The following is a 24,731-nucleotide window of genomic DNA, read 5'->3' as shown; positions in this document are numbered from 1 at the left end:
TCCAGTTTGGATCTCATCTTTGAGGTATAAGATCAGTAAGAACCCTTCACTTGGAACGTGAAACCGGTACACCGGGCTCAAGATCAGTCTTCGACCTTCAGCTTCGTTAAGATTTGGATATTCTAACAGCCTGATAGTTAGTAGTTTTTTTGCTATTGTAAACAAACACGGGATTATTCACTAAGGCACATCTGTTATGGGAGTTGTTTCCTAAGGTGAAAAATCTTACGGTGTTTTTGATCCATACTTTGACCTTGTCATTTTTTTTCAAAATTGCTTATAATAAAAAGATGGTACTTGTCTTGAATCCGGCAAGTGCGCGATAAGTGAAGTTTCGTTAATTCTAATGAAATAAAACAAAATAGGATGAAAATATAATAGTTTAGAAACAAATTTGGGCTATATATTTGCATATTACGGGGTGGGGGATGGGGGTAAAGCATAGCATATATTAAATATGCAACCTAACCTAGGTACCTTGTAGTCCCCCTAAACCCCAAAAAACTAAAGTTTAAATATATTTAGCGTCGTGAGAAAACCTTTGTTTTGTGTGCGTGTAACTGAACTACCGTGTAACTGAACCACCGTGCAACTGAACCACCATGCAACTGAACCTCTGTATAACCGAACCCCCGTTCAACAGAACCCTCGTGTAACTGAACCACCGGACAACCGAATCAGAAGCAACTGAACTCCTGTAACTGAACCACTGTGTAACTGAACCACCGTGCAACTGAACCACCGTGCAACTGAACCTCTGTATAACTGAACCCCCGTGCAACAGAACCCTCGTGTAACTGAACCACAGGGCAACTGAACCCCATTGAACTAAATCCTCGTGAAACTTAACCCCCGTGCAACTCTCCCCCATTTAACTGAACCCCCGTGTAACTAAACACCGGTGTAACTGAGCCCCCGTGCAACTGAACCACCGTGTAACTGAGCCACCGTGCAACTGAACCACCGCACAACTGAACCACTGTGTAAATGAACCATCATGGAACTGAGCCACCGTGCAACTGAACCCTCGTTTAACTGAATCATCGTGCAACTAAACCACTGAACTTAGTTTTTCAGTATTCTAAGAATATTAGGCAATATCATTGGGTAAAACACAAGTTAGAATGTTTACATGCTCCACCTTATTGGAATTGTTTGTTTTTTTTAAAGTCATGATATAAATGCCTGTCAAGATCATTCATAAAAAAGCTTTGTTTTATTTTTGCAAAAAAAGAAGATCCGATGTCACAAACCATTAAAGCTGGTATTTTTATCTCTTTTCCAGATGAATCAGACTTTTCTGGAAGTTAAGTAATAAACATATGTGTTGTAAATATTTGACCTTTGTGAATCTAGATAAAGATCAGATGTTTTTGAGGAGATTGCAGCTAAGAAGAACATGGGAGTGGGACTAGTTGCACTCCTAGCCCTTTTTTTGCATTCCTTCAACACGCCCTGAAAGTTTTAACTCCATACCCTCAGGTTTATACCCTCAGCTGCTCTTGACACATTGCAGATACAACTTCTTTTAAAACTGGATGCACAGAATGCCTCTTGATTTAGTTAAAGATGCTCCTAAACATCTTCTGAACAATATGACGGCTGACACACTCATCCGTTGTAAATATTGCTTGTATTTTTTTTTCAAAACCAATGAAGAAAAAATGTTTTTGATTGTGTTTCACATTCTTCTTGACATTTCCCTAAGATTTGACCTTAATGCTCCATATTTGTTCTTATTTATAGGACCAAACATGCCCTCTTTTCTTGATAAAAAAACTTATATTTTAACAATAGGCAACTTGTATAACTTACAGCCCTTCCACCAGAGGCTGAGGGCTGTGAACCCATAGGTATTTAACCTTTGAACTGTTTTAAATAAAATGGCCATCTCAAAATTTATATCGGATGTATTTGGGGAATAAAAAGGGTGAGGTGGGAGCGAGCCCTCCGATCACTTTTAATTCTGAAAAAATGCACTGGAACTTTTTATTTCCAATTGAATGAGCCCCCCCCAAAGTTCATACAAAAATGTTTCCATAAAAACCTTATGTGTTAGCAATGAGCAACTAGCTTAAATTACAGCCCTTGCCCCAGGAGCTGCTGGTGGGGTTGTTAACCCCAAAGGTATGGTTATTTGACCTTCAGACTATTTTGAACAATTTTTTTTTAATTTTGATCGGATGCATTCGGGGGGGGGGGGGAATGTCGGCTAAGAGGGAGAGACTTATTGTCTTCTAATTACCTTTGATTCTTCAAAATTAAACTTGAACTTTCAATTTCCAATCGAATGAGCCTCCTTCAAAGTTCTTACGACCATCCCTTCTATAAAAACCTTAAATTTTAACAATTGGTAACTTGCAATAACACACAGATTGCAGATACAGGTTTATCAGAAATTTTTTGGAACGGCTTTGCGTATCAAGATGAAACTTCTGGGGCATGTGCCTGCTACTAATGCTATTAATACTGATCACTTTGGGCTTGAATTATCATATGAATTTATTTATGCTAGTCTTTGGTTTAATATGGCTAGTCTTTGGTTTTTTCTTTACTTTTCTTTGAAAATTGTTTTTTGAAAGGATCTTTTTAATTAATTTAAAGAAAGCGCAACAAAAATGACTCTTTTGTTATCTAAAGTCTCAAAGTTGCGACATTTTCAACACAGATTTTTATTGCGTAACGTTCAGGAAAGGTCTGATTCATCTAAGAAAAAAGATTCAAATTTTAAGTTTCCAAACACAAAGAGAAAATAGCTTTCGTGGCAGCTCCACTAACGCTGTCAATTAACTTTTTTCAAACCAAACGATAACCAGCTACAAGCGTAGAAAATATTGCACAAATATTGAAAACAACAGATATAATATTGAAAATATTGAAAACAATAAAATAAGCAAAGTGGTAAAAAACATTACAGTGTGTAGACGGTGGGAGCTGGCGTTCACCCCCCCCCCCCGAAAAACATCCCCTGGGGAAACTACCCCGCGGAAAATACTCCCTCTCCCCCGGAAAATACCAAGCCCTGGAAAATCTCCCCCCCCCCGAAAAAATACCCCTTGCGGTTGGTTAGTCTCCAATCACTTTTGAAAGTTGACTGAGAGCTGAGATGTTTTGGGATCAAAATACACCCTTTGAGGTATCTCCCTCACTCCTTAGCTACAAAACAGTCAGATAAGCCCTTTGCGGATGTTATTGCTTACAGATAGTATATGTCATTGGGAAACATACGGACATTTTCGCGTGGGGGTTTTCTGGAAGATTTTTCATGAGAAGAAAGCTTTTGCGCGAAGTAGGGGGGGGGGGGTCAAGACTTACACATAAATTCTTATTTTTCACTTTCCTTAGCACTTCTCAATTAAACTAAAAATGACACGACTAAAATAAGATTTTCAAATTTTGAAACCGTAATTTTCGCGAGGATGGTATTTTCCAGGTGAGGGGTTTCTGTGGGTGGGTGGGGGGTATTTTCCGTGTGGGAGGGGGATAAGCGATTAGACCCGTAGAAAGTGACAGGACGAAGAGAACCTCCATTAACAGACATAAAAAAGGAGAAATAAATATAGCTGTAAGAGTTTATGACGTCCGATTTTACTTGTTTTTGTGACAACAAAAAAGAGCTTTTTTATTAATCATCTTGACAGTCATTTATATCATGACTTTAAAAAGCAAACAATTCCACCAAGGTTGAACCTGTAAAGATTCTAACTTGTGTTTTACCCAATGTAAGTACGGTGATTGAGCTGCACGAAAATTCAGTTACACGATGGTCCAGTTGCACGGTGGTTCAGTTGCATGGTGGTTCAGTTGCACGGTGGTTCAGTTGCACGTGGGTTCAGTTACACGGGGGTTTAGTTAAATGGGGTTGAGTTGCACGGGGGTTGAGTTGCACGAGGGTTCAGTTAAAGAGGGTTCAGTTGCACGTGGGTTCAGTTGCACGATGGTTCAGTTGCACGTTGTTTCAATTTCATGGTGGTTCAGTTGCATGGTTGTTCAGTTGCACGATGGTTCAGTTACACGGTGGTTCAGTTACAGTGGTTCAGCTGCTTGGGGTTCAGTTAAACGGTAGTTCAGTTGCAATGGAACCATTAACTATGTCATCTGAAATGTCTAAATTAAATATTGTCATAGTTATCTTTTTATTCTTTAGTTTAAAGTCATAGGGTGACAAATCAGTAATTTTAGTTGAAATAAGAAATTCTGGCAAGAATTGAATTTCTCCTTCCTGTGTTTCCTCTGCATACGCTAAAATAAAACGCTTCTTATTCAATTGTAATTTCCGAAATATCTTAATTACGTAATAGCATAACTATCGTGCGATTCTTTAGTTTTAAGTCACATTTTCGTTTACATTTCAATGTGATTTTTACGGTTTCTTTTTTCACACCTTTTCATTAGCTATTTTTTTGCTGTTTATAGTCATGTATAATCCTGTATAATTTTACTCGTGTCATATATACTAAAAACCAATTCTTCGTTCCTGTTTATCGTTCACAGACTCACACACGCTAAACTAACACATTCCTTCATTTTGTTCTAATTTTGCTTTGTCGTTTGTAAATCAATGTGATTTTTGGTGCTTCTGGTTCCATACCCTGTTTTTAGCGTTTGGAGTCATTTGTCATATTTTGTAAGTTTGCATGTGTCGTAGATATAAAAACCATACGACCACCCCTGGGGAAATTGATACAATTGTGCCCTTTGAATGCATATAAATGTGACGTCACTGACATGACGTTTTCGTCTGGCGTGAATTCAAGTCTTTTTTCCTGTTTATCCTTCACAAAGGCCAAATAACTTCATTCCTTTCCACGATAGTTAAGAAAGTCAGGCGTAAAATCATGTGTATCTTTGCAGACGCTTAAACAACCCTTCTTCTTTCTAGGGTAGAAAATGAGTTATTTAAATTTAACTAAGTAATTCTGGCATGAATCCCTTCATTTTTATCCTTCACAGACTCAAGCACGGTAAACTAACACGTTCCTTCATTCTATTTTAATTTTGGCTTGTCTTCTAACCACAGATTTTGCTGTGCAACGTTCTATTTGCAATTCAATATGAGTTTTGCTGTTTCTTGTTCCATACCTTTTTCTTCGGCTCTTTAGAGTTATTAGCCATCATGTATAATTTTGCATTTGCCCTAGATACTTAAAATGATACAACCAATCCTAGGGGGAAAAGGATGTCCTTTTGTTCTTGGAATGTATATAAATGTGACGTCACTCACATGCAATTTTTTTCCAAACTGGTGTAAAGAAAGAAGATATAGAAGATATAAAGAAGATAAGAAAGAAGATATAGCGTACTTTGATTAATTTTGCTTTATTTTGAAAAACAAATACACTAAATGAGGAATTTACTCAAAATATTGCTTTGAAAAAGTTAAATTATGAGTTAAATAGTCAGGTTTGAGAAGGTTACACCCCTCCCAGCTTTTTTGGGCAATTCTGGGTATGCTATTAAAAAAGATTAGAAATTAAATTAAAAAAGTAAGTTTCTTTCCAACGAAAGTAAGGAGTGACATCAGAACTTGAACGAACAAAATGGTTTTTTTTATAAGAGGGGCTACCTTCCTTAACCCCCTGCTCTTTGCACGAAAGTTGACTTTTTCTCCCAATTCTTTTAAAACGACTGTTTAAACACATGGATCGTAATCTGAATAAAAAACCATTTTTAAAGCCTTATAAGATTTTAGATTAAAGAGTGGGGGTGGCGGGGCAGAGGAATAAATACCTGAGAAATCATTTTTAAGTTTGCCAAAAGGAGTAATATACTGAATAATTTCTTTTTAATTTAAGTTTTAATGCCGCTCTTTAATTTCATTTTAAAAACTGTTTTGTTTTTCTTCTATTCAATACAGGACATAAGGCCTTTGTATGAATCCAAGCAAGGTCCACCTTCGAGAGCCAAATGATTGGGCCGCAGACCCAAGCGAGTCGAGGATGGCTAAGCAAAGGGCCTAGTGGGATTCACAGGCTTTTTGCTAGACAAAAGAGCCCACACAGTGGCCTTTTTTTCGAATCCCACCCCTCACAAACAAATTGGATTGACAATTTTCCCACTGAAAAACCAACTAAGACAGAAACTCTTAACGTTGATCAGGTCCCTAAAACATCTATCATCCTCTTCTGGTTGATTAATTAAATAAAACTTTTTCCAAAAATAAGTTTTTCAAAGAAAAGTAAAAAACTCCATTAAACAAAAAATGAGCAAAAATAAAATCAAACAATCTACCAAGCGTGAAACTACCACAAATCAGCATCGATAAATAAATGAAACTCAAATCGCAACAGAAATTACAATAAATAACCGAGTCAAACTCAAAACGAGCAGAAATTAACATAAGTTGGGCTCAAAACCCCTATGCCTTCCCAAGGCCAGAACATAATTTGCACTTTACTGAAACAAATACAAACGAATGAGCATTGTCAGTTTAATATACATATACTAATATTTAGTAATCAAGATGTTAATGTTATTTGATTTATTAAAGTTATAAAAGTAAAAACATTTATATTTTATAACATAGAACCCATATTCTGAGGGCTTTGACGTGGTTGTCATCCTCAAAGACCTAATTTACAGAACTTAAAACTACGTTGAATAAAATGTCTATCTCAAAATTTTGATTGGATGTGCTTGGGGCAAAGGTGCCGTGAAAAGGGGGTTAGTTGCCCTCTAATCACTTTTGATTATTAAAAAGGGCACTAGCCCTTTGAATTTCCAATCAAATTAGCTTTTTTTGAAGTTTCTACGACAAAGCCATCTATAAAAAACTTATATACCCCCAGGGCATAACTTAAAACCCTTGGCTAGTGGGTTGTGGAGGAGTGTCCTCCTTAAAAAAATAATTTCTATCTGGAAATCAATTATGCTAAACAAAATGACTATCTCAAATTTTGATTGGATGTGTTTCGAGAAATGTTGGGCATGGAAGGGGTGTTAGGTGCCTTCCGATCACTTTTTACTATTGAATAGGGCAGAAGCCACTCCAATTTCCAGTTGAATGAGCCCTTTTCGAAGTTTCTACGATAACTTCTTCGATGTGAAGTGCGCTGCTCTAAAGGAAAAAAAAATAATACATTGTGCCAACATCGTTCTTATGCGCCCTCAGGGCATAAATTTAAACTCTTTGCCCGAGGGTTGTGGGGGAGTGTCCTCCTCAAAAACATATTTTCTATCTGGAAATCAACTACGCTGAACAAAACGGCTATTTCAAAATTTTGATTGGATGTGTTTGGGGGAATGTTGGGCGTGGGGGGCGGGCCTAGTGGCCATCCAATCACTTTTGACTATTAAAAACGGCACTAGCCCTTTGAATTTCCAATCGAATGAGCCTGTTTTGAAGTTTCTACGACAACACCTTCTATAAAAACCTTATATGCCCCCAGGGTAAAACTTCCAGCCCTTGCTCTGAAGTCTGTGGGGGAGTGTCCTCCTCAAAAACGTAATTTCTATCTGAAAATCAACTACGCTGAACAAAATGGCTATCTCAAAATTTTGATTGGATGTGTTTTGGGAAATGGTGGGCATGGAAGGGGTGTTAGTTGCCGTCAAATCCCCTTTGACTATTAAAAAGGCTCCAGTTTCCAATTGAATGAGCCCTTTTTGAAGTGTCTACGACAACTTCTTCGATACGAAGTGCCCTGCTGTAAAGGAAAAACATAATAAATGATACATTGTTCCAACTTCGTTCTTATATGCCCTCAGGGCAAAACATATTTTCTAGCTTTATTTCAAGTGCGCTGAACAAAATGGCTATCTCAAAATTTTGATTGGATGTGTTTGGAGGAATGATGGGTGTGGGAGGGAGGGGGTGGCTAATTGCCCTCCAATCACTTTCGACTATTAAAAAGGGCACTAGCCCTTTGATTCTCCAATCGAATGAGCCTTTTTTGAAGTTTCTATGACAACGCATTTTATAAAAACCTTATACGCCCCCAGGGCATAACTTAAAACTCTTGCCCCAAGGGTTTTGGGGGAGTGTCCTCCTCAAAAACGTATTTTCTATCTGGAAATCAACTACGCTGAACAAAATGGCTATCTCAAAATTTTGATTGGATGTGTTTGGGGGAATGATGGGCGTAGGGGGGGGCTAGTTGCCCTCCAATCATTTTTGCTTGTGAAAAAGGGCACTAGCCACTCTAATTTCCAATCGAATGAGCCCTTTTTGAAGCTTCTACGACAACTTCTTCGATACGAAGTGCCCGGGTATGGAGGAAAAAAAATAATACATTGTGCCCACATCGTTCTTTACTTAGGCAGCGCTATTGTGCTGCCTATGATATCGAATGTCAAGAATTTTGGGACCACCTCCCAGTACATCAGGTCTAAAGCCCTTGATGAGTCAAAAGCATTTTGATCACCAAAGGTTAAGTGAATTAGAGTTAGTGAATTTTAAGATTCAAGAATTAGTGAATAAGAGTTAGTGAATTTTATTGATTGTAACCTTACCCAAGATTGAATTCTATTCTGTTAAAACCCCCTTTCCCTAAACTCTAGCTCGTACATTTTTTTTTACAGAGCATGTCCAGCACTTATAATTGTATCTTTTCGAGGCCTAATTCTTGGTATTTCAACCCCCCCCTCCCAGCCTTGTTTTTACAAAACATTTACATTTATTGTTCCTTATTAGAAATATTCCTTTTTGGAATTTTAACTTTGTTGAAAAAAAATGGGCTTGTGTCTGTGTTAGGCATAAATGAACAAGCTATATTTAGATCGGTTACTATTGTGAACAATTTTATCCACTGTAGCACTGATCACATAACACTATTTTCAGACGGATTACATGAAATGAAGTCTGTTGCAATCATAGTTGCTACAATATTATCAGTAAAGTGCTCTCAGGTAAGGAAAACATTTTTTAACTTGTTGATATCTTTTTCAACATTGATTCATATTAATGTTTTGTTTTGCAGTTAGCTTCTGAAACAGAAAGTCATGTCACTGGGGAAATTACACGATTCCTTATTCAGTCAAAGTTACTGTCTTAAATTTTTTAAGGTTAATATTATTCAGAATGACTTCTCAATTGTTCAGAAATGGCGCAATTGCATCACCACCATCTATTGTATCTAAAAATAATTTAAATTATCAAAATAAAGATATATTCCAATCTGATGACTTTCAAACTTTAGTGAACTTTTCCATCGACCTACAAAATTATGGTCGTATTAGAACTAGTTCAGGAAACAGAGTAAAAAATAGGCTAGTTATTTAAAAAAACTGTAATTGTGTTGAGAATCAGCATAATAGACATCATTAACTTTATCCACCTTCTGTGATAATACAATTGTCGTAATTTAGATGTCCTTTGACTTCCGAATTTTACCAAGCGGTGTCCTCTTTGATTTGCAGCAATTTTCTTCTTTATCACTCTTTATTCAAATTATAAAAAACAGGTGTAAAACCAGAGGCTATTTCTAACACCTTTTACCAAGTCGAGTTGCGACTCGACTTGGTGTGACTCTATTTTACCGAGTTGCGTCCTCTTTGACTTGCAGCAATTTTCTTATTTATCACTTTTCATTCAAATTATAAAAACAAGGTATAAAACTAGAGGTTATTTCTAGCACCTTTTACCAGGTCAAGTTGTGACTCGACTTAGTGTGACTTGATTTTATCAGGCTGTGTCCTCTTTGACTTGCAGCAATTTTCTTATTTATCACTTTTTATTCAAATTATAATAACCTGGTATAAGACCAAAAGGTATTTCTAACACCTTTTACCAAGTCAATTTGTGACTCGACTTGGTGTGACTCGATTTTACCGAGCTGTGCTTTCTTTGACTTGCAACAATTTTCAAATTTATCACTTTTTATTCAAATTATAAAAAACAGGTATACAACCAGAGGTTATTTATAGCACCTTTTACCAAGTCGAGTTATGACTCGACTTGGTTTGACTTGATTTTACCGAGCTGTGTCCTCTTTGACTTGCAGTAATTTTCTTATTTATCACTTTTCATTCAAATTATAAAAACAAGGTCTAAAACCAGATAGTATTTGTAGCACCTTTAACCAAGTCAAGTTGTGACTCGACTTGGTGTGACTTGATTTTACCGAGCTGTTTCCTCTTTGACTTGCAGTAATTTTCTTATTTATCACTTATTATTCAAATTATAATAGCCAGGTATAAAACCAGAGGGTATTTCTAACACCTTTTACCAGGTCGAGTTGTGACTCGACTTGTTGTGACTAGATTTTACCGAGCTGTGTCCTCTTTGACTTGCAGCAATTTTCTTATTTATCACTTTTTATTCTAATTATAAAAAACAGGTATAAAACCCAAGGTTATTTATAGCACCTTTTATCAAGTCGAGTTATGACTCAACTTGGTTTGACTTGATTTTACCGAGCTGTGTCCTCTTTGACTTGCAGCAATTTTCTTATTTATCACTTTTCATTCAAATTATAAAAACAAGGTATAAAACCAGAGAGTATTTCTAGCACTTTTAACCAAGTCAAGTTTTGACTCGACTTGGTGTGACTTGATTTTACCGAGCTGTGTCCTCTTTGACTTGCAGCAATTTTCTTATTTATCACTTTTTATTCAAATTATAATAGCCAGGTATAAAACCAGAGGGTATTTCTAACACCTTTTTCCAGGTCGAGTTGTGACTCGATTTGGTGTGACTCGATTTTACCGAGCTGTGTCCTCTTTGACTTGCAGCAATTTTCTTATTTATCACTTTTCATTCGAATTATAAAAACAAGGTATAAAACCAAAAGGTATTTCTAGCACCTTTTACCATGTCGAGTTGTGACTCGACTTGGTTTGACTTGATTTTCCCGAGCTGTGTCCTCTTTGACTTGCAGCAATTTTCTTATTTATCACTTTTTATTCAAATTATAATAACCAGGCATAAAACAAGAGAGTATTTCTAAGGCTTTTTACCAAGTCGAGTTGTGACTCGACTTGGTGTGGTTCGATTTTTTCCGAGCTGTGTTTTCTTTGACTTACAGCAATTTTCTTATTTTTCACTTTTTATTCAAATTATAAAAAAAACAGGTATAAAATCAGAAGTTATTTCTAGTACCTTTTATCAAGTCAAGTTGTGACTCGACTTGGTGTGACTCGATTTTTACCGAGCTGTGTTTTCTTTGACTTACAGCAATTTTCTTATTTTTCACTTTTTATTCAAATAAAAAAAAAACAGATATAAAAGCAGAAGTTATTTCTAGCACCTTTTACCAAGTCGAGTTGTGACTCGACGTGGTGCGACTCAATTTTACCTATCTGTGTCCTCTTTGACTTGCAGCAATTTTCTTTTTTATCACTTTTCGTTCAAAAATTATAAAAACAAGGTATAAAACCAGAGGGTATTTCTATCGCCTTTTACCAAGTCGAGTTTTGACTCGACCTGATGTGACTTGATTTTACCGAGCTGTGTCCTCTTTGACTTGCAGCAAATTTCTTATTTATCACTTTTTATTCAAATCATAATAACCAGGTATAAAACCAGAGGGTATTTCTAACGCTCTTTACCAAGTCGAGTTGTGACTCGACTTAGGGCGACTCGATTTTACCGAGCTGTGTCCTCTTTGACTTCCAGCAATTTTCTTATTTATCACTTTTTATTCAAATTATATGCATCATCGGTATAAAACCAGAGGGCATTTCTAGCACCTTTCATTAAGTCGAGTTGTTTTTCTCCTAAATGTACTGGGATGAGCTTTACCAATTAGTCGTAATTATGGGGGTACATTTACTCAGACAAGGTAGGAAGACTGACCAATATAACGACAAAGATTTTTTCATTATCTGTTACTCAAAGACTAGTGAACTTTTTTTCATTCTCATTGAATTTCATTGGATTTATTCATTGGGTTTGGCCTGTGTCAAGATGAAGTCACTTAATTCATTTAAACACCGCATTTTTTTTAATTATTTTTTTCTTATTTTTTAGAATAAAAAAGTTCCCGTTAAGAGCAAGAGCCCTGGTTTATGATTTCCTTCTCTTTATTGCTATTACTTCCCAATATTGTATTATTGTTTCCTCATTTTCCTAATTTGTGCCTTGTCTCACTTTCCTGTAAGATTTAAAACAAAACACATTCATTGGATTCGAACGCGAAAGAATCATTAAAAGAAAAATCCCAAGCCCACGTCATCGGGCTCAGTCGAGCCCGAGCCACAACAGGAGACAGTCGAGTTAGGAAACTTCTGTAGCTCTTAGTTTCTGAACTGCAGCCCTGCAAGGTGATAGGTCTTACGAATAACTATTGTGATTCATTGCAAAATTATTATATACCTAAATAACGAAGAAGACCACAGTTCCTTTCCATCATACAAATAACAGAAGTGGTAGTATAGCGAGAAATTGTATTAAGCACTAAAATTTAGACGAGACAAAATGAATATTTCCTCATGGCTCTTCTAATGAAGAGCCATGATCTTTTTTTTAATCACAAAATGAATATGTACTTCAAAAAGCTTTTTTAATACTAAGCGTAGGCCTACAGAAAAAGAGGGTAAAGGAAGCGGCACTAGACACTTAAGCTCCAAACCGGTGGTGCTGATCTTCATCTCAAGGCCCTTCAGGCGGGAAGTGCAATTGCCTACAGAAAGAGGGTATATAAGCATAGATACATCAAAAGAATTATATTTTAATGCTGATTTCAAATATATAAGTTTCATCAAGTTTAGTCTTACCCATCAAAAGTTACGCGCCTCAGAAAATTTGGCTGATTTTTGAAAAAAGGGGGAAAGACCCCCTAAAAGTTAAAGTACCTTAGTGAAAATCACATCATCATATTCAGCGCATCAGAGAACCCTACTGTAGAGGTTTCAAGCACCTATCTACAAAAATGTGGAATTTTGCATTTTTTGCCAGAAGAAAGATCACGGATGCGTGTTTATTTTTATTTTTTTGTTGTTTTTTTTTTCCAGGGGTGATCGTATCGATACAGTGGTCCTAGAGTATCGTAGGAGGGCTCATTGGAATGGAAATTAAAAGTTCTAGTGCCATTTTTAAGTGACCAAAAAATGGAGGACAACTAGGCCCCCTCCCACGCTTATTTTTTCCCAAAGTCACCCGATCAAAATTTTTAGATAGCCATTTTGTTCAGCATGGTCAAAAAACTATAACTATGTCTTTTAGGATGACTTAATCCCCCGAAGTCCCCGGGGGGAGGGCTGAAAGTTATGAGCTTTACCCAATGTTAACATATAGTATTGGTTATTGGGAAGTATATAGCCTTTTTCAGGGGGGATCTTTTCTGGTAGGTGGGGGGGGGGGGTCGAGGGTTGTATGGGAGGTGATTTCCTTGCAGGAAGTGTTCATGGGGGACAGGACATTGCTATGAAGGGGGCACCGGATTTCCCATCATTATTAAAGAAAAAGATCAGAAATTAAATATAAAAAAAAAGTTTTCAACTGAAAGTAAGGAGCAGCATCAAAACCAAAGTATAAACACATACTGACCAAGCACTGACAAAACTCTCCAAAAGTGGCCCCGCGTACCTCAGCGCCTCTAGAGGGGAAATGTTGTACTACTTAATCGCTCCGAGCCAATAAATTAAATTTAATACAGCTTTTACGGAACAAGTATAATCACCTACGGAGCATGTGATTTACTTGCCAGGTTCGCATAGGTATGGAATCGTCTCCGGAGAGGCGGACAAAGGGTCACTTTTTTTGTGTGGAGAGGATAGGTTTTGTCAGTACTTGTTGTATGCGTTTATACTTTGATCAAAACTTAAAACGAACAGAAAATATTACGTATATGATTGGGTTCACCCCCTAGTAAATACCTCGCTCTTTAAGCCAAACATTTTTTAGTACTTTCATAAGAGCTATTTATTCTAATTAACGGTCTTTGTGATGAAAGGGTCATTTTTAAAGAATTGGAACAAAATTCGAACTTTAGCTTTAAGAGCAAGGTATTGACTAGGGAGCGAACCCCCTAATATACGTATTAAAAATATATGAATATAGAAGTTCGTTACGTAAGTTAATTCGTAAGTTACGTATATTTATCAAACAGTTCGTGGTAACGAACTGTAAGTAAGGAGCGACCCGGCTCAATGGTAACCGAAACTCTAGAAAACGGAATTTTGATACAAATAGATACATCAAAAGCATCAAATTTTAATGCTTATTTCAAATATATAAGTTTCATCAAGTTTAATCCTACCCATCAAAAGTTAGGTGCCTGAGAAAATTTGGCTGATTTTCGAAAAAAGGGGGAAAGACAGAGGCGCCAATTAGGGGGGCAGGGGGCATGCCCCCCCCCCCTAGACTTTGAAAATTACCTTCTTATTTATATTTCATAGCTATTTTGTATTTTAGCTATGTGCTATATTAAACCAGCAACTGGTCCAATAAATACGACCAACAAACTGGTGCCCTAATTATATAATCTTGTTTTGAAATGTCTAAGAGCAAGCTCGTCTACACTATTTTATTTCCGAGTAGGGTTCATTCAAAAATAAGCTTCATGTGGTCAGTACCCATTTTACTATTGTTCTTAATAATAATTCGTTGTAAACTATGAATGTTGTATAGTGCCTTTTTTAGTAGCAAGGAAAGGAAATGTGTTTTACGCTTTAAAGGGGGTTCGGGGCAGCAGATTCTTGACAATACTGAATAGTTTTTGGAATACTTAGTTAAAGTAGATAGGCAGAAAATGTCGTGAACAGGACATATTAGAGATTGTCTTTTGTGGCTTATAAGTGGGGTAGTTTTACTGTGGAGTATGGGAGTGATTTTCTAGGTGAGTTTCTACGTGTTTCTTCAGTTCTTCTCTTGCCGTGTCTGAGTGAAGTCATTGTCTACTACTCGTTTAGCTATGAGTAAAAAGCGACAACAAACTTTGGATTTTTTTTTCGGTGAAAATGAGGAAGAAAAATGAAGAAACTTTAGTGCAAGAAACTGGCAATAGTGTCAGCGCCCAAAGTCTCGGGTTAGTTGAGATAAATTCCCCCACCTTTGACAGAATTTCGGAAACAAGCGGAACAATAAATGGCTCAGATCAACATGAAAGTTCGGTCTGCATCGCTGAACCCCTTGCGGGTTCCAGTAGCAGTCAAGAAACTCTCTCAGATATCTCTAGGACGCGTCATGACAAACCAGCTCAACCTATTCTTGAGAGATATCCGGCTTCCACTTCTAACGGAAGGAAATTCAGTGCACATTACTATAAGACTTATAAATGGATTGAATACTCAAAAAACTTGAATTCCGTGTTTTGTTTTGCTTGCCGGCATTTTTCTATGGGGACTCTAAGGGCTGGAGAAACCGCTGGAAAAAGGGCTTTCATTGAGTCAGGATTTTGCAAGAGGAAAGACAGTTCTGCTCTATTAAAGCAACATGATGGTTCTGAAAGACATAGGCATTGTATGTCAGCATGGACGGAATTTAAGATAATGAGTACTGATACTTCGAAATCTGTAGCGAATGACTTAATTCAATCCAGATCTCAAGATGTTCAGGAAAATAGAGATCATGTGAAGTACATTTTTCGCGCTATTTGCTTTCTTGGCCGCCAGGGTCTTGCTTTGAGGGGTCAAGACGAATCAGAAACCTCTGCAAACCGGGGTAATTTGGTTGAATTGATGGAGGAAATGTCTAAAGGTGACGAAAAGCTGAAGGCGAAGTTACAGCGCCGATATGGTCACTATTGCAGTCATCAGTACCAAAATGACGCAGTTACACTGATAGGAAATGCCTTGCGCCAAGATATTATTTCAGAAGTAAAATCAGCTAATTACTTCGCCATTCTTGTCGACGAGACAAAAGACGTTTCTAGAAAAGAACAATTAGCGATCCTACTCAGGTACATATCAAATGGGAAAGTAGTGGAGCGACCAATCGGCTGCTATCACATGCACAAATTAGACGCCGAGAGCTTATCCACCTCGATTTGTGAAACTATAGAAAAGCTTGGTGTAGATTCGATGCTGTGTATTGCCCAATGTTATGATGGCGCATCCGTTATGAGTGGGGAATTTGACGGAGTTCAAGCAAAGTTTAGGGAGAAGGTGCCTCATGCAGTTTATGTACACTGTCACGCCCACAGATTGAACTTGGTTTTGACTGACTGCCTAAAAAATATCAGCGAACTTTCTGAATTTTTCTCTGTGGTGCAAAGACTTTACGCATTTATATCATGCAGCAATACTCGTCACGAGCTATTTGTGGAATCCCAGCGTATTAGCGGGCAAAAAGTCTTGGAGCTAGAGAGGACCGTCCAGACTCACTGGTTTTACGCAGTCCGCTCTATTTCGAAGGTGAAGGCCAGATTTGATAGTATTGTTGCTGTGCTTGCCGCAGTCTCTGATAGTTCCAACGGCGAGGCAGCGTGTGAAGCAAAAGGACTACTGGACAAAATCAACTCTGCCTCTTTTGTTTCAACTTTACACATAATGGAAAAAGTATTAGTCATTGTAAATTGTTTATCAGAGCAACTTCAATCCGGAAGTTTGTTGATTTATAAGGCACTTGCACTGATTTCTGGGACATATGAGACACTCAAAAAGCTGAGAAATGATAACGAATGGAACAACTTAAACAAAAACATATCTGAATTCTTAGCTTTAAACGATATCCAGGAATCAAAATCTCCACAATCTAAAACCAGTGCTCGAAACAAGAGAAGTCAAGCCATTTCCATTCGTCTCAAAGCCTTTCTGTCAAACTCAACAACCGGTAAACGCAATATCAGTCAGCCAGTTGAATCAGACTGCGGTAAACTTCTGTACTTTGAGGTAATAGATGGTTTCACGAGTGAGATGGACCAATGTTTCATGCAGAATATGCCTCTGCTCAACGCTTTATCTGCCTTCGACCCATCAAGTTCCAATTTTCTCGAACTTTCGAAAGTGGAAAGAGTTATGTGTCATTATCAAGAGATTCTCGGTGTCGACGACATGCCATAGAATCCCAGCTTTCTCTTGCAAAGCTGCATCTGTCAAACAGTGATATTTCAAAAATGGATCTTCTTCGAGCTATCGAAATCTTATACGACCTCCCAGTTGCCTATTCTGCAGTGCTAAAACTGATGAAGCTAGTTGCTACTTTGCCTGTGACCACTGCCAGTAATGAACGATTCTTCTCGGCATTAGGACGTGTGAAAGACTATCTGCGATCGACGATGGGAAACGACAGACTCAGTGATCTCATGATAATGGCCGTTGAAAAAGAGGAGGTAAAGAAACTGGATTTGGATAGATTAGTCGACGATTTTGCCAAGCAGGAACCTCGCCGCTACCCCCTGTTGTAGGTATGTTTGCTAAATGTTGTTCTTTTTTTTGCATCTTAATTAAAAAAAAAATCGAAAAAAAATCCTTGCCCCCCCCCTACATTTTCGGGAATTGGCGCCACTGGGGAAAGACCCCTTAAAAGTTATAGAACCTTAATGAAAATCACACCATCATATTCCGCGTATCAGAGAACCCTACTGTTGAGGTTTCAAGCTCCCATCTACAAAAATGTGGAATTTTGCAGTTTTCAAACAGTTCGTGGCAACGAACTGTAAGTAAGGAGCAACCAGTCTCAATTGTAAATAAATCTCTAAAAAACAAAATTTTGGGGTCAATAGATTCATCAAAAAAATTAGATTTCAATTCCAAGATCAAAACTTTATATTTCATCAAGTTTAATCTTCTTTATCATGACCTCTGTAGCTGATAAAATTTGTTTTATATTTAAAAAAAAGGGGAAAGGCCCCCTAAAAGTCATAGAAACTTAATGAAAATCACACCATCATATTCAGCGTATCATAGAACCCTACTTTAGTGGTTTTAAGCTCCCATCTACAAAATTGTGGAATTTTGCATTTTTTGCCAGAAGAAAGATCACGGATGCGTTTTTATTTTTTTTGTTTTTTTTTTTTTTTCCCCAGGGGTGATCGTATCGACCCAGTGGTCCTAGAATATTGTGGGAGGGCTCATTGGAACGGAAATTAAAAGTTCTAGTGCCCTTTTTAAGTGACCAAAAAAAATGGAGGGCAACTAGGCCCCCTCCCACGCTCATTTTTTTCCCAAAGTCACCCGATCAAAATTTTGACATAGCCATTTTGTTCAGCATAGTCGAAAATCTAATAAATATGTCTTTTACGATGACTTAATCCCCCCCAGTTTCCAGGGGAAGGGCTGCAAATTATGAACTTTGCCCATTGCTTACATATTGTATTGGTTATTGGGAATTATACAGACATTTTCAGGAAGAACTTTTTTCTGGTAGGGGGGGGGCTGAAAGAGGGGGTTACTCGGGAGAATATGTCCGTGGAGGATGTTTCTTTGGGGTAAGGGACATTTCTACGAAGGGGGCGCCGGATTTCCAAGCATTATTTAAAATACGATCAGAAATTAAATTTTAAAAAACAAGTTTTTTCAACTGAAAGTAAGAAGCAACATTAGAACTTAAAATGAACAGAAATTATTACGTATATGAGGGGGGTTTCCCCCAAGTCAATACCCCGTTCTTTAAGCCAAAGATTTTTTAGTACTTTTATAAGAGATATTTATTCTAATTAACGGCCGTTTTGATTAAGTGGTCATTTTTAAAGAATTGGAACAAAATTCGAACTTTAGCTTAAAGAGCAAGGTACTGATGAGGGGATGAACCCCCTAATATACGTATTAAAAATATATGAATATAGAAGTTCGTTACGTAAGTTATTTCATAAGTTACGTATATTTATTACTAATAAAAACGTCCGTAAATAAAATTAAACAAGTTTCGAGAAAGCTATTTAATCAAATAAAAGTAAATTAATATACAAATTCTGTTTTAATTATTCATATACGGTGAGCCAAGATCAAAACCTGCATTTATTCAAAAACGTTCAAAAATTAAATAAAAAAAACAAGTTTTTTAAACTGAAAGTAAGGAGCGACGTTAAAACTTAAAACGAACAGAAATTATTCCGTATATGGAAGGGGCTTTCCCCTCCTCAACGCCTCGCTCTTTACGATAAAGTTTGACTCTGTATCAAAACTTTATTTTTTAAAACAATAAAAAACTTTAGCGTAAAGAGCGAGGCGTTGAGGAGGGGAAAGCCCCTTCCATATACGGAATAATTTCTGTTCGTTTTAAGTTTTAATGTCGCTCCTTACTTTCAGTTTAAAAAACTTGTTTTTTTTTATTTAATTGCCAGAAGAAAGATCACGGGTGCGTGTTTATTTGTTAGTTTGTCTGTTTTTTTTTCCCAAGGGTGATGGTATTGACCCAGTGGTCCCAAAATATCGGGAGGGCTCATTTGAATGGACATTGAAAGTTCTTGTGCACTTTTTATGTGACCAAAAAATGGAGGGCTACTAGGCCCCCTCCCACACTCATTTTTTCCCCAAAGTCACCTAATCAAAATTTTGAGATAGCCATTTTGTTCAGCATGTTCGAAAATATTATAAGCATGTCTTTTAGGATGACTTAATCCCCCGAAGTTCCCGGGGGGAGGACTGAAAGTTATGAACTTTACCCAATGTTAACATATAGTATTGGTTATTGGGAAGTATACAGACGTTTTCAGGGGATATTTTTCCTGGTAGTGTGGGGGGGGGGGGGTGGAGGTTATGTGGGAGGATCTTTCCATAAAGGAAGTTTTCATGGGAAAAGGGACATGCTATGAAGGGGACGCCGGACTTCCCAGCATTATTTAAAAAAAGATCAGAAATTTAATATAAAAAAACAAGTATTTCAACTGCAACAGCAGCAACATCGAAACTTTAAACGAACAGAAAATATTACATATATAATTGGGTTCACCCCATAGTCAATGCCTCGCTCTTTAAGCCAAAGATTTTTTAGTACTTTCATAAGAGCTATTTATTCTAATTAACGGATTTTGTGATTAAGCGGTCATTTTTAAAGAATTGGAACAAAATTCGAACTATCGCTTAAAGAGCAAGGTATTGACTAGGGGGCGAACCCCCTAATAAACTTATTAAAAATATATGAATATAGAAGTTCGTTACGTAAGTTAATTCGTAAGTTACGTATATTTATTACTAATAAAAACGTTCGTAAAAAAATTAAACAAGTTTCGAGAAAGCCATTTAACTAAATAAAAGTAAATTAATATGAAAATTTTGTTTTAATTATTCATGTACGGTGAGTCAAGATCAAAACCTGCATTTATTCAAAAACGTTCAAAAATTAAATAAAAAACATGTTTTTTAAACTGAAAGTAAGGAGCGACATTAAAACTTAAAGACAGAGTTTGACTCTGTCTCACAACTTTATTTTTTAAAACAATATAAAACTTTAGCGTAAAGAGCGAGGCGTTGAGGAGGGGATAGTCCCTTTCATATACGGAATAATTTCTGTTCATTTTAAGTTTTGATGTCGCTCCTTACTTTCGGTTTAAAAAACTTTTTTTTTTAATTTAATTTTTGTTACTAATAAAAACGTCCGTAAATAAAATTAAACAAGTTTCGAGAAAGCCATTTAACCAAATAAAAGTAAAATTAATATGCAAATTTTGTTTTAATTATTCATGTACGACGAGCCAATATCAAAACCTGCATTAATTCAAAAATGTTCAAAAATGAAATATAAAAAAAAAGTTTTTTTTAACTGAAAGTAAGGAATGACGTTAAAACTTAAAACGAACAGAAATTATTCCGTATATGAAAGGGGCTGTCCCCCCCTCAAGGCTTCGCTCTTTATGCTAAAGTTTTTATTTTTAAATAAAATAAGAGTTTTGAGAAAGTCAAACTTTAGCGTAAAGAGCGAGGCGTTGAGGAGGGGACAGCCCCTTTCATATACGGAATAATTTCTGTTCTTTTTAATTTTTAACGTCGTTGCTTACTTTCAGTTAAAAAAAACTTGTTTTTTTTTTTTTAATTAATACAAAAGTTATTCATTCGGGTGATCCTGCGCAAGTTCATTCCAAATTTCAAATTAATTGGCTCATTCGGCAAACTTATAATTATATTAAGGTTTATCGAAAGTAAATAGACTAGGACCTGTCGGACTGGATTTTGCCTTGTTTGGAAGTGAAGATTCCGGTGATTGATAAATAATTATCAATTTGATCATATGTCCAAAGTTCTTTGGTATCAAGAACAACGAACTTGAGTCTAAAAGTTAAAATAAATGTTTAGTCCCCGTTTACTAAAAACAGAACCATGTTCGATTTCTATGTAAATGTCTATATGGTCACACGAAATGCTAATCTGTCTAAGTAAATATCGAATAAAGGAATTCCTTAGTGCTTACTTAAGACAAGCTTGGAAATTCTTCGATTGTATTTGCCAATTTTAGGTTAGCAATTATAGCCAAAAACACTAAACGGCAGAATAGTATTTATCTTGGATAGAAATTGTCTGTTGCTGTAGATCTTGTCAGTTTGAGTAAGATGTGGTTATATCTGCTTAGAAAAATAACCAAAGATTGAGTTGACAAACTGTCGATAGTAAGTTAGTCTGTAATCAAACAGTTCGTGGTAACGAACTGTAAGTAAGGAGCGAACCGGCTCAATGGTAACCGAAACTCTAGAAAACGGGTTTTTGATACCAATAGATATATCAAAAGAATCAGATTTCAATGCTGATTTCAAATATATAATTTTAATCAAGTTTAATGCTACCCATCAAAAGTTACGCGCATGAGACAATTTGGCTGATTTTCAAAAAAGGAGGGAAAGACCCTCTAAAAGTTATAGAACTTTAATGAAAATCACACCATCATATTCAGAGTATCAGAGAACCCTACTATAGAGGTTTCAAGCTCCTATCTACAAAAATATGAAACTTTACATTTTTTTGCCAGAAGAAAGATCACGGATGCGTGTTTATTTGTTGTTTTTTTTCCCCAGGGGTGATCGTGTCGACTCAGTTGTCCTAGAATATCGTGGGAGGGCTTATTGGAACGGAAATAAAAAGTTTCAGTGCCCTTTTTAAGTGACCAAAAAAAATGCAGGGCAACTAGGCCCCCTTCCACGCTCATTTTTTTCCCAAAGTCACCCTATCAACATTTTTAGATAGCCATTTTGTTCAACACGTTCTAAAATATGATAAATATGTAGTTTAGGATGACTTAATCCCCCGAAGTACCCCGAGATAGCGATAAAAATTAAGAACTTTGACCAATGTTCACAGATAGTATTGGTTATTCTGACGTATAAAGAAGTATTCAGAAGGTTTTTTTCTGGTAGTGGGAGGACGGGCGGGTCGGGGGTTATGTTGGAGGATCTGTTCAGGAAGGAAGGTTTCATGGGGGAAGGGAAATTGCCATGAAGGGGGCGCCGGACTTGCCAGCACTATTTATTGGTTATTGGGAAGTATACAACCATTTTCAGGAAGGATTTTTTCTGGAGGGGGGAGGGCTAGGGGAGGAGGTTGCTCTGGAGAATCTTTCCATGGAGGATTTTTCTTTGGGGGAAAGTACGTTTCTATGAAGGGGGACCGGATTTCCAAGCATTATTTAAAAAACGATCAGAAATTAAATAAAAAAAACACGTTTTTTCAACTGAAATTTAAGAAGGAATATTAGAACTTAAAACGAATAGAAATTATAACGTGTGTGAGGGGGTTCTCCCCCAAGTCAATACCTCGCTCTTTACGCTACAGTTTTTTTTTAGTGCTTTCAAAAGAGCTATCTATTCTAATTAAACGGCCTTTGTGATTCAGGGGTTTGTTAATAATAAATTTTTTTTACTTTTAACGTCAAAAGCGTCGTATTGACTAAGGGGAGAACCCCCTCATATACGTAATAACATATACGTAAAAAAAAAACAATAAAAAAACAAGCGATACGGCTCAATAGTAATCGAAACTTTTAAAAACGGAATTTTGATGTCAATAAATGTATCAAAAGAATGTGTTTATAATACTAATTCTAAATATATAAATTTTATTAAGTTTAGTATTACTCATCAAAGGCTACGAAACCTGAGAAAATTTACCCGATTTTTTAAAGAGGGGGGAAACATCCCCTACAAGTGAAAGAATTTCAATGAAAATCACACCGTTAGATTCAGCTTATCAGAAAACCATATTACATTGGTTTCAAGCTCATATCTGCAAAATTCTGAAACTTTGTATTTTTTGCCAGAAGAAAAATATGCGAATATATAAGTTAGTTACGTAAGTTAATTTGTTAAGACATCCATTTAGCAAAAGAAAAGTTAAATTTTTATTCAAATAAAAGATGCATTAACTAAAAAACGATCAGAAATTAAATAAAAAAAAACAGTCTTTTAAACTGAAAGTAAGGAGCGAGATTAAAAATTAAACCGACACTAATTTATTTCTTATGTGAAAGATGAGTTCCCCACATAAACCCCACGAGATTTTATATAAAGTTTTACTATTTATAAAAAAATTATTTTTTAAAGAAAAAAAAACAAATTTATAAATTATCGAGGAGTTGAGGAGGGAAAGACACTTTAATATAAGGAATAATTTCTGTTCGTTTTAAGTTTTAATGTTGCTCCTTACTTTCAGTTTAAAAAACATGTTTTTTTTTATTTAATCAAGTTGAAGAACTAGTCTTTTCTTCCATTGATAAAAAATTATATGTATATAGCCCTGCCGAGGTTAGAGGAATAGCCAATGTGAAACAACTGGCTCTCTGAATAATCTTAAATAAAAAAGTGAATAAATCACGCCTTTGTGTAACCTAAGTTAAACAATACTTTTCAGTCTATTTGATTGAAGGGCCCAATTTGAGACTCTAGGGCCCTTCGGTCTCACAGTTTCTCCATCCCATTGTTATATTTTATTCTAACCTAATATGGAGTTTAACTGAGGGCCTATGAGCTCAAATTGTACAGCATACATGTCCACAATCAAAACATAGTAAGTGCCTGATTCACAAATTTTGGAAACATCAAACCCTGTTTAAAGCAATTCCATGCAAGGATTTTCAAGCTATGTTAGAACAAAATGGAGTTTTTGGGCTCATGTTCATGACTATCCTAAATCGAAACACACCCAGAGCATAATGAATGAAAATTATGGTCGATCTTCAACAAAATTGATTTGAAAGGATTACTGAGCTTACTAAACACAGATCTGAGACTGTATGTCTGAGGCAGATATCTAAAATTAAGTTGCATTGATTGCAATTTTTATAAAAATTGCTGGCAGGTCATACCTTGTTGAAACAACAGTCCTGCAAAGATTTTTATTCTAAATGATTGGAAAGCCCTAAGTGAAGTCTTTGAGTCCTTGTCCCTTTTAGCAGCCTCTAACCTCGGTGGCAGGTCGTGAAAATTAATATAATATAGAAAATTAATATAATAAACCGAAAAATGTTGGCTAAGCAAATCTACTAAAAATATTAGCTGAGCAATCTCCATAATTTCACTAAGGTTTGAATAACACGCTGACGTTTTGTGGTGTTTCAGGGAAGGCGACACTAGCCTTTTTTGCGATACTTTCCGATCAGTTTATGTTTGGCTTCATCGTTCAATGGAACTTTCGTTTGTTTTATGTTTCATTTCTTGATTCATATCAATTTCTACTTGATTTAGGTTTTATATCTAATAAAATTTCATTTTCCTTGTTTTAAGTTCTTAATTCGCTATTTATTGTTCATCCTTTTTTAGGCTGATATTAAACAGCTGATATTAAATCAGCTGTTACTAATTTCTAATGCAATGCTAATAGTTTCTAATAACTTAAACATGAGTTGGTTACTAATTTCTAATGTAATACAGGCAGGGGTGTTGCTTTGGTGTTATGAGATGGCTTTGGGTCTCTACTTTGCCATAAGCTGCATCTTCCATACCTATCCCAAGAAGCAAAATACTGGTTGCATCCCCTCATAAGGGCATCAG

The 24,731-nt window shown here is 36.3% G+C and overlaps 1 long non-coding RNA gene across 1 annotated transcript; it reads left to right on the top strand.

Annotated features, from left to right (window-relative positions):
* The first annotated feature begins 111 nt into the window (after window positions 1-111).
* LOC148953572 (uncharacterized) lies at window positions 112-24,731 on the top strand. Its single transcript, XR_016141655.1, has 3 exons — window positions 112-215; window positions 8,780-8,847; window positions 24,612-24,731. It is a non-coding gene; the product is annotated as an uncharacterized LOC148953572 (long non-coding RNA).

This window comes from Artemia sp. Qi Xiang Cuo, chromosome 4, assembly GCF_049724085.1.
Source record: "Artemia sp. Qi Xiang Cuo chromosome 4, ASM4972408v1, whole genome shotgun sequence".
NCBI classification, from domain to species: domain Eukaryota; kingdom Metazoa; phylum Arthropoda; class Branchiopoda; order Anostraca; family Artemiidae; genus Artemia; species Artemia sp. Qi Xiang Cuo.
Note: the sequence above shows the minus strand (reverse complement) of the source record. Positions and strands in the feature narration are given on the sequence as shown.